Raw genomic sequence first — 10,702 nt, 5'->3', positions numbered from 1 at the left:
TACAAAAAATTAAACAATTCTGATTCATTATTCCAATGAATCGGAATAGAAATTGAAACTCTATATTGGCTAAACTATGTCTCATAACCCTCTAGAAGTTTCATAATGAAAGAATGAGTATTGGCTACTCTTACAGCTTATTCAATCTCAACTTGGTCAGCATCAGATCTTTCTAAAAGTATGTTCTCTCTAATTGTTGTCGCAAACAAAGCTAGTTTTTGGCTCACTAGTCCTATTTGCTGCCTCAACCATTTTAGCCTCAAACTCTTATCATTCCTATCTAGCAAAACTTGTACTACACAAAATTTCTTCAATTAATTAGTGTCACATAACATACCATGCCATATCATATGGTCTTTAATTAATATGTATAACTTCAGTTCCAGATTTTTTAACAAGCAAGTAAACTACATACTAAACAAAAATGGTTTTCTAGCAGAGAAAGAGCTGCTTGGCTTTTAGCAGAGAGCTTGGCCAAAGTGGTTGTGTGAATGGCTCCAATGATAGCTATCAAAGGAACCACAACAAGAGTGACTAGTGCTAATTGCCACACAGCACCAAATCCCACAGCAAACCCACAAATAAATGTGCGAAAGTAGTGAAAAAACTATCTATGTCTTACTAATAATGAGAACAGAAAAACTCAATCTCTTGAACTCAATAATTACTTTAGTTATCCAACTAAATAATTGCATCACAGTTATCATAAACTGATTTCAAAGCCTAAAAGCAGAGTGAAATTAAAAACATGAAGCATATAATAAATCAAAAGATCATCAATTGCAAATTTTTTAATAAGAACAGAAGTTAAGAACAATGAAAAATGGAGAAAGATTCAAGAGTTTTCAACCCAATTTTAACAAAGCTCGTCCCAATCGTTAACAACAATAAAAAGCATTGAAGGAACAGTGAATCAGTAACATAGGCAGTGCAAATTTAAAATTTAAAAGCTATCAATTTAAAATTTATCATCGAATACAATAAGAAAGCAAAGCCAATCAACCAAGCACTGAATGAGCATTATGTTCTGATTATGTGACTGGGAAACAACAAATTCAGCAACAAAAACAGAATAGAAATCGTTTATGGTTTCTATTGTATATTCGAAATTTCTCTATTAATCGTTTATGATTTCAACAAAAACACAACGCAGCAGCAGTAGCACAGTAAAGCCACAAAACACACAATAGCATACCAGAAGCCCGAAGCTACAGCAGAAAGCCAAAACCAGAGAAAATCAATGATTTCAACAAAAACACACAACCCTATCATCATTGAATGATTTGTTGATTTCAAAATAGAGAGTCACATAATAAAATGAAAAATGAAGAACAAGGGCACACCAAAGCCACTAACCTTCGAGAGGGCGACGGCGACAGACGAATCCGATGGAGGATGAGCACCGAGCGAGGAAGAAGACAGCGAACAGGGGTTTTGACTTGGATAACGCCAACAGTAGAAAGAGAGACACCTTGGTGACAAACCCCTGACTACTACAAATGGCGACAAACAACGGCGACAACAAGACGGATGCTGAGCTCAAGGAAGAAGCGGTGCGCCTGCGATTAATGACTACGAACAGATCGAAGACTTAGAGAACTCCCCTGACTGTGACGCACGAAGACTCGAGGAGACAAGCCCCTGACTACGACAGACGGCGGCAAACACGGCTCCTCCCTGCAGCGGTGGTGGTGGCTAGGGTTTTTCCCTGATTGAGGCCGAGCGTGTTCTACTCGAAGGAATAAGGAAGGAGATGGTGAAGCGCATTTTATTTCTCCCCTTAAGCGCGAAACCGCACCGTTTTATTCAAATCGGGCGGTTCTGGTTCTGGTTTGACCGGCCGGTTATCGGCCGATTTAATGGTTTACATTCGGTTTTATAATTTTCGGTTTTAGGCATCAGACCAAACCGTTTATATCTCCGATTCGCAGTTGAACCGGTCGAACTGGACAGACGCAAAAGAATAACTGGATTCTATTCCGACATGATCGAGAACCGACAGATGAATAGCCGTGCTGTGACAGAGCGCGTTGAACATTTTCACTGAGAGGACGGGACTGTAGCCATTGACAACGGTGATGCCCAACATACAGCTTGCCATGGAAAGGAGTAAGAAGGATTGGATGAAGACAGTAGGAAAGCAGAGAGACGGAAGGGACAAAGCATCTCCATACGCTTATCTGAAATTCTCACCAATGAATTACATAAGTATCTCTATCTTTATTTTATGTTTTATTTATCTTTCAATCATTAATCCTCCATAACCATTTGAATCCGCCTCACTGAGATTTACAAGATGACCATAGCTTGCTTCATACCAACAATCTCCGTGGGATCGACCCTTACTCGCGTAAGGTTTATTACTTGGACGACCAAGTGCACTTGCTGGTTAGTTGTGCGAAGTTGTGATAAAGAGTTGAGATTGCAATTGAGCGTACCATGTTGATGGCGCCATTGATGATCACAATTTCGTGCACCAGCATGCAAGGAATTAAAAGAAAGCAATCAAAAGAAATGAAAATTGAAATTAAATGCTAAAAATTACTTTTGGTGATAATTGGGGAATTTAGAATTCCTATCCTAGTTATGAACCACAAACATGGCAATTGTGTGGAATCAATGTAAACTAGTCAATCCTCCTTGAGAATTAGTCAAAAGAGTGTAATTGATCTCAATCCATAAGTCCTAGTCAACTCACTAATTAACTTAGTGAAAGACTAGTGTCAATGGAAATCAAACCAATTAACTATTCTCACACAATGCAGAATGGACATCCACAACTCAATTCCACCCAAACACCCAATTTCTCATCCAAGAGTGAAAAAACTAAACATGCAAGAAAGTAAACATGAAAGCAAGTAAAGTCAAAGCAAGTAAACTTCAAATGCAAGAAATCTCTTGGCAAGTAATTGAGAGCTAAGGTTACCTATCCTAGACATTGACCACAAACATATGACGATTATGAAGAGTTAATCCTACTTAGTTAACCTTACATCAAAGATAAGTCAAATAGGCATAGTTGATTCCAATCCCTAAGTCCTATGTCAACACTAAGGGGTCACATAGTGCCAAGAGAGACCAAATCAACTAACTACTCTAATGTATCAAACAAGAATGGACATCAATGACTCAAGGATCACCAAAGTCATCAATTTTAAGCCAAGAGTGGATAAAAACTATGTAAAAACTAAGCCAAGCATTTTACCAAACACTTAGTGTGCATGAAAATAAAATAAAAATAAATTGCATAAAAAATAAAAGCTAACTACCAAAAACAAGAAAATGATAATAACAATTAAAGAAAGTAATAAATGACATAAAACATAAATTGCATTAATTGAAATTAAAATAACAAGAGTGTTCATAAAATGAAAAATGACATAAAAGAGAAAATGACAAAAGAAATGAAGAAGATAATGACAAGAAAGCATAGAAACATAAATGAAACTAAATGAAAGAAAGAATTAAAAATAGAAATTACAAAGAAAATAAACTAAGAACCCTGATTTCTAGAGAGAATGGGGAGATTCTCTCTCTAGAAAACAACCTACATAATGCTAAGCTAACCCTAATTGCTCCACCTTTCATTCCTCTTCACTTTGGCCTTAAATAGCTTCAGAAAATAAGTTGGACTGGGTTTTGGAGGCCCAGAATTTGCCCCCAGCAATTTGCATTAATGACCTCACACATATGCACGCGTGTGTACGCACGACCTACGGTGCATACGCACAATTGTGCAGAATTCCCATCGTGCGTACGCACGACATTTGGTGCATACGCATCCTTGCACGAAGTCACCGTTGTGCGTATGCACGCATCACTGTGCGTACGCACCTTTGCAGCAGCTTCCAAACTTCATTTTCTTCATGATTTCTTCCTTTTGCATGCTTTTCTCTTCACTTCTTCCATTCCAAACTTGCTTTGGAAATCTGAAATCACTCAACAAATACATCAAGGCACCAAATGGAATTAAAGTGAATTAATTTTAGCTATTTTAAGGCCTAAAAAGTATGTTTTCACAATTAAGCACAATTTAGGAAGAAATCTCAAAAGCATGCTATTTAGATGAATAAATGTGGGTTTGTATGATGAAATCCACTCAAATCAAACCAAAATGTATTGTAAATAATGGACTCACCAGGCAACTTAGGCTAGTAGACCTTAAGATAAGATTGAATTGATGATGATTAATGATGTTGTTGATGATTGTTGATGATTGATAATGGTTATTGATGTTGATGATAAATGATGAAAATTATGAGAATCGATTGTGATAAATTGATCAACAATGATTGTGATGGTTTTGGAATAGTGTAAATGTGATTTGATTGTTGAGAATGGGGATTTTTGAGTGGAAATTGTGGAAAAAGTTGATGATTTGGAACTAAATGGTTAGGTGTTGTATGCTTGAATAATGATGGAAGTGTAATTGGCAATGTGTATGAATGAGTAGGATTGGAATTGGGTATGGTTGAATTGAAATAAGACTTATGAGTTTGGAAAACTAGAGAATTTATAAAATTGGTAAAATCATGTTTTGAACCGAATTCGATAGGCCATAACTTCACCCTCAAAGTTTGGAATTGAGTGAACTATGTCTAAAATTAAATATGGTTGTGAGAGCTTTAAAACGGTATAAAGATGAGAGAAATCGGAGTTTTATGGACGATGTTATGAAAGTTGGAAGTTAGGTACAAAAACCTGAATTCTATGAAGTTGCAGAGAACCAAAAACTCTGGTTTGTGCACAACATCATGTGTACGCACAAGCTATCATGCGTACGCACCTTAGAAAATTTACAAGTTGTGCATGTGCACAAAATCATGCATACGCACAAGCTGGGGAGACCGTCTAGTACGTGCATATGCACACCATCATGCATACATACACTCGGATAAATCTTTTTGTGTGTGCGTACACACGGCTATCATGCGTACGCACAAGTCTTGTTTTTCACCTAAAGCCATGTTTTTAACTATTTGACCTCTCCATCAAGCTTGTAAACTTCCATAACACTTATTTAAGGTCCCCTAGCTAGTATTTAGGCTTTAAAACACGAAAAAAATAAAATAAGTGAATTTAAAAGGGTAATTTTCTGTTATGAGTTAGAGACGGTGACTTTGGTTTGGGATGAATTATGGATGGACTGATCAAAGTGGATTGACGGAGTGCTGAGGTGACAATGAATTGAGAAAAATGAATGATTGAGGTTGTTGAAAACGGATGAGATGAATATTAATGAACTTGTGCTATATGAGCAGTGATCACTGAGGCTGATTTTATATTATTGACATGCTGAGATTGGTAAGTCGCTATGCGCTTGGCAAGGACGGTGGTTAATCCCGCTTGTTGAGGTGGCGGCACCGACTTAAGGAAGGTAGTTAATCCCACTACATTGAGATGTGAGGTCTGAGGCAGAGTATCCCGTTTGTATCCTTTTGAGTCACAAGAGTGGGCCGGACACTATATCCCAGAAGCGCTAATTATATTCGTGACCGAAAGGTAACATCCCAAGTAGATGTGTCAGGTTGGCAGTTGAATCGACAAGTGATCTCATGGCCAATAGAATAGGCATTCATCATATGCATTCTTATGTGTTTTTTGCTTTGTTTACTTGCATCGTGCCAACTTGATTAACATGTTTAATTGCTAATTGAATTACCTGCTGTATATGTATATTAATTATGTTTTACTTGCTTGCACTATTTGTGTTTTCTACCTGGGATTGAAGAGGCTCGATAGGCGATGACGATAGGATCGCATAGAGGATAGGTTAGTGAAGGCTGTAGAACAATGGTGATCTATTAGTTTAGAAAATCCTTAATATTAGATAACCCTTTATGGATTTTTATTTAAAATGTTTATAAGTTTAAATTTTTTGCATGTGGAAAGTTCTAGGATTGCCTTTGGCTTCCAGAAACATTATATCTTATTTATTGGGCACTGTTACTATACTGAGAACCTCCGGTTCTCATACCATCTGTTGTTGTTATTTTTCATATGCAGGTCGCAATCCACCTCAGTGAGTTTTCGGATGGTGACAAAGCGGAGGATGACTCTCTTTTGGCTTTGTTTATTTTGATGCAGTTATTCTCTCACTTTTGATTATTGTATTTGTTCCCTTAGAGGCTTAAAACTTTGAGAGACATGATGTATCCATTTTAACTTTCAAAAACTCTGTTCTATTCTATTTTAACTAGCCGGCCTAAACTCCGTGGGCTTTGACTACTTCCCCTTTTGTTATTGTATGCACCCACACACACACACACACACACACACATATAGAAGTATCTTGTTTATCTTGTATCTTTAATCTCTTTCTTACATTTACGCTTTAGTTATCATGTGTGAACGCTTTGCGCTTTTGTATATCTATTTTCTGTATCTTTGAGCTTTTATTCCTTCATCGGGCTTCTAGTTTTAATATTCCTTGATTATATATTACTGTATGAGCCTTAGAAGTGTCGTGATGCTTTATCGTCTGTTGCTTTATGGCTAGAGGTAAGGCTTAGGGTGATAGGGTGTTATACTTAATGGTATCAGAGCGGTTCATCCTTGTGAGCTGGAGGGATGGACCGATTGTAGTTTATTGCATACTTTGGGTCATTTTTCTTTCGTGGTATATAGGATATCTCCTTGATATGCATAGAATGCATGTTTGTGAGTGCCTTTTTGGAATAATTGAAGCACTGAGCTTGAGGTATTGAGATTGATCACCTTGATATCGATTGTTTGGTGTGGATAAGACCCTGAGTGGCAACTCATAGATGGAGTCGATCACGTACACGGAGAGACAATAAAGTTGACCGACTGACCAATAACCATGTTGAGTTCATGGCGGCGATGACCAACCTAGATAACTCGATGCAAGCAAGTGCTGCTACGACAATTCAAGCTATGGAAAGGTTGAGGCAAGTAGCCAGAAATAGGGATGGAAGCGAAGAAGGAGTTGGAAACAACTTATGTAGTGATGTCCTGATGACTTTAGCCACTTTCCTGAAAGTTAACTTGCCAATCGTCAAGGGATCGACAAACCCTACTGAAGCAAACAACTGGTTCTAATTTGTGGAGTGTGCATTGCAAAGTTAGTATGTCCCAGAAAATCAATTCGTTGATTTTGTGACGTACCAACTAGTGGGAGAAGCTCAACACTAGTGGCAAGGAGAGTGTCAATTGCTGTAGCAAAAGAATGTGGACATTCCATGGGCATTATTCCAAACTATTTTCTACATGAAGTATTTTCCGGAGTTAGTGAGGGAGGCTAGAGAGTTGGAAGTGGTGTAGCTGAAGCAAGGGTCTACGTCTGTAGCCGAGTATACTAGTAGGTTCAATGAGCTCTATAGGTTCTCAAGGATATGTCAGGGTGCCCTAGAGTCCTATAAGGGTTGGAAGTGCATTAAGTACTAGGGATGTCTTAGGGAGAACATCATGAGTGTTGTGGCTCCAGTAGATATTAGACGATTTTCAGAATTGGTGAACAAGGCAAGAGTTGTAGAGAAATGTTCCAAGAAAACTGATGTGTGAGCATCTTGTACCCTTTTTACCTTTATTTTCCAATTGTTTTAGTTAGATTTTATTAAGTTTTACCTTATTGTAGTGCAAAAATCCTCTTTGGATGCTACTTTGAGTGTTTTAGTATTTTTTATGATTTCGGGTGAAATTTCGAGCGGTTTGGCAGAGTTTGGACCTAAAACAGAAAAGCTAGCGTACCCACCCTTTGGGGCACTAAATGCCAACCTGGCATTTAGCGCTAGCAGCATGCTCATGGCCACTCCCTTTAGGGTGTTAAACGGCCAATATGGTGTTTAGTGTCTGCAAGCTTGGTTCGATTTTGAAGGCTGGTGCACACGAATCCCCACACTTCGTACACTGAACCAGCAAGTGCACTGGGTCGTCCAAGTAATACCTGAGCGAGTTAGGGTTGATCCCACGAGGGTTGTGATTTGAAGCAAGCTATGGTTATCATGCAGATCTTAGTCAAGCAGATCTCATTTTCCAAGCCAAGGTGTGAAAATCTACTCACAATCTATAGTTGGAATTTTCAAAAACACCTTGTGGGCATAAAAACAAAACATGATAAATTGCAAAGGAAAATGGAAACTATAACCAAACTATTCACAATATCAACAATAAACATTCAATCAAGCAAGTATAAATCATAAAAGACCAAATTCATAAACAAAAGATTCAAGTAATCAAAGTTGAGCAAATTAAGAAAATGACTTCTATTATAAGAAAGTAAGAGTAAATGTGATGTAATTAAAGAGGAATTAAAGAATACTTACAAAAGAGATGAGCAAAATCCAAGATCAAAACTGAAAGTATAAAATTCTACATTGAAATTTAAGTAAACCCTAAAAGAGAAATAAGAGAACAGTACTCTACACTACTCCTACTCCTAATTATCTATCTATTGTGTGTAATGAGGCCTCCTAAGTGTATGTTCATTTCCCTTTGATATAGCCTTCAAATTGGCTTTAGCAACTCCAAAAATTGGGCCAAGAGGCCCCCAAAATCGCGACCCATGTGCTTTATTAATGAAGTCACGCGCTGGGACTTGTGCGTACGTATAGATGTGTGTTTACGCGTACTTGCTAATTTCTCCACTTATGCGTACGCACAGGAGGTTGTGCGTATGCACACTTCAGTATGTACTTCTCCTTTGTTTTCTTTATGAAATCTCCCCGTTTGCATGCTTTCTTCCACTTCTACCAAACCATTCTTGCCTAATTGACCTGAAATCACTTAACAAAACATATCACGACATCAAATGGAATAAAAGTGGAATTAAAATGATCAATTTAAGCACAAAAATACGTGTTTTCACATTTATGTTCAAACTAGAGAGAAATCACAAAAGTATACTCTTTTGGTGATTAAGTGTGAATTATGTGATGAAATCCGTCCAATTCAAGCTAAAAATCATCATCAAATATGGACTCATCACTAGTTCAATCCTATAATATTAAAACACCATAATCTTCAATATCCATAAACTGAAATTTTGAAATTGCAAGGAGGAAGGGCTGAGTGGGAAAATGAAATTTACTTACAACTTTTTTTGGATGGTTTTGAAGAGTTTGACGCAGTGAACACGTAGCTGCAAACGGTGTGGCGATCGGATCTCTGAATTAAGAGATATGGAGAATTGAACATTAAATGGGGTAGGGTTTAGTTCAATTGTTCTTCCCTTGCTCCCCTCTTTTCAGCATGCTTCAAGGAAATAGTGGGGAAGAGTAGGCTAAGTCTTCCTATTTATATAGTGCCTTGGGTCTGGTTTAGGTCCAATTCAATCGGTTCGGTCTGTTGGTCCGGTTTTGGACTAAATTTTTTAAAATTAGTGTTAAAATTTGTATTTTAAATATTTCTACCTCTCTGAATTATAAAATTTTAATTTTCTAATTTTTTTAATAATTAATTTATTAGCTAATTATTCATTAATTTCGCAGGATTTACAGCCTATGTTGTTTAAGCATCTCTGCTTGATTTGGACAACACGAATGTGAATGATGTAACACAATCTTCGAAATGATCCAAACACCAACGTTCTTCAATATATGTATATAAATTTTTGCAAGACAATTTAATCCAACTGAGGGATTCGCCTTCTCAGTTGGAGATATGTTCCATTTTCATTTTTCATTTCTAGTACATGTAATCAATTAGTTCTTAATTTCATTTTCCTTTTTATTTGTGTTTCAAATTTTTGTAGAAAAACTTGAAAGTTTAGAATAATCTTTGTAAAATTTTCCAACTTCTTCAAGCATGTTAAAAGTCATCCCAACATTTGGAACTAGCTGTTCATGAACATCACTCAGAAACTGAAAACACACCAAAATCGTTCCAAAATACACCATATTAGAATCTAAAATACACTGAAACTTTGAACGAAACAGATTTATCAAAACAATAAAGTCAGATTTAGAACTCATACATTACATTCGAATTCAAACTATCAACCATGAACAAAAATTTTCACAAACAAAAACAAAATTATTCAATTACAGAATCATAAAACAACTAACAAACTACATTAACTAGATTCAAACTACACCTCACCACTTGATTTGATTCAAAACAATAATACAATTGGGTTTGGTTCAATTGAAAGTCTGAACCTAAAAATACAACAAAAGATTACCAAAATACACCAATTTACAAATAAAAATACATCAAAATAAGAATGAAACATATTCATCATAATAATAATTCAGATTCAGAACTCCTACATTACATTAATTCAAACCATCAACCATGAATAGCAATTTTCAAAGATAAAAATATTATTCACTTACAAAATTATAAACTACTAACGAACTACATTAACTAGAATCGAACTAAACCTCATCCATTTGATTTAATTCAAAACAATAATTCACTTCGCTATGGTTCAATTGACAATCTGACTTGAATCATTTATTATCTTCGACAATGAAATACCTGCTCAAACTTGATTTCACAGCTTGATTTCAAAAACTTTGATCCAAATCTTTAAATCAGATAAAAGAGCATTGAACTTGAACGAAGAAAATGCAAAGAACGAAGAGAATATAGAGAATGAAGAGCAATGCAGAGAACGCAGAGATGGAACAGAACGTAGAGACGCAAAAAATGGTGAAAAATTCGAGAAAGAAAATGAAATCCGCATAAAAAAACAGTTCGCACGTTGAGTCAAAAATTTGTTAAAAGTAGTAGGGGTTGG

Source organism: Arachis hypogaea, chromosome 3 (genome assembly GCF_003086295.3).
Source record: "Arachis hypogaea cultivar Tifrunner chromosome 3, arahy.Tifrunner.gnm2.J5K5, whole genome shotgun sequence".
Taxonomy (NCBI): Eukaryota; Viridiplantae; Streptophyta; class Magnoliopsida; order Fabales; family Fabaceae; genus Arachis; species Arachis hypogaea.
This window is presented reverse-complemented; position numbering follows the sequence as displayed.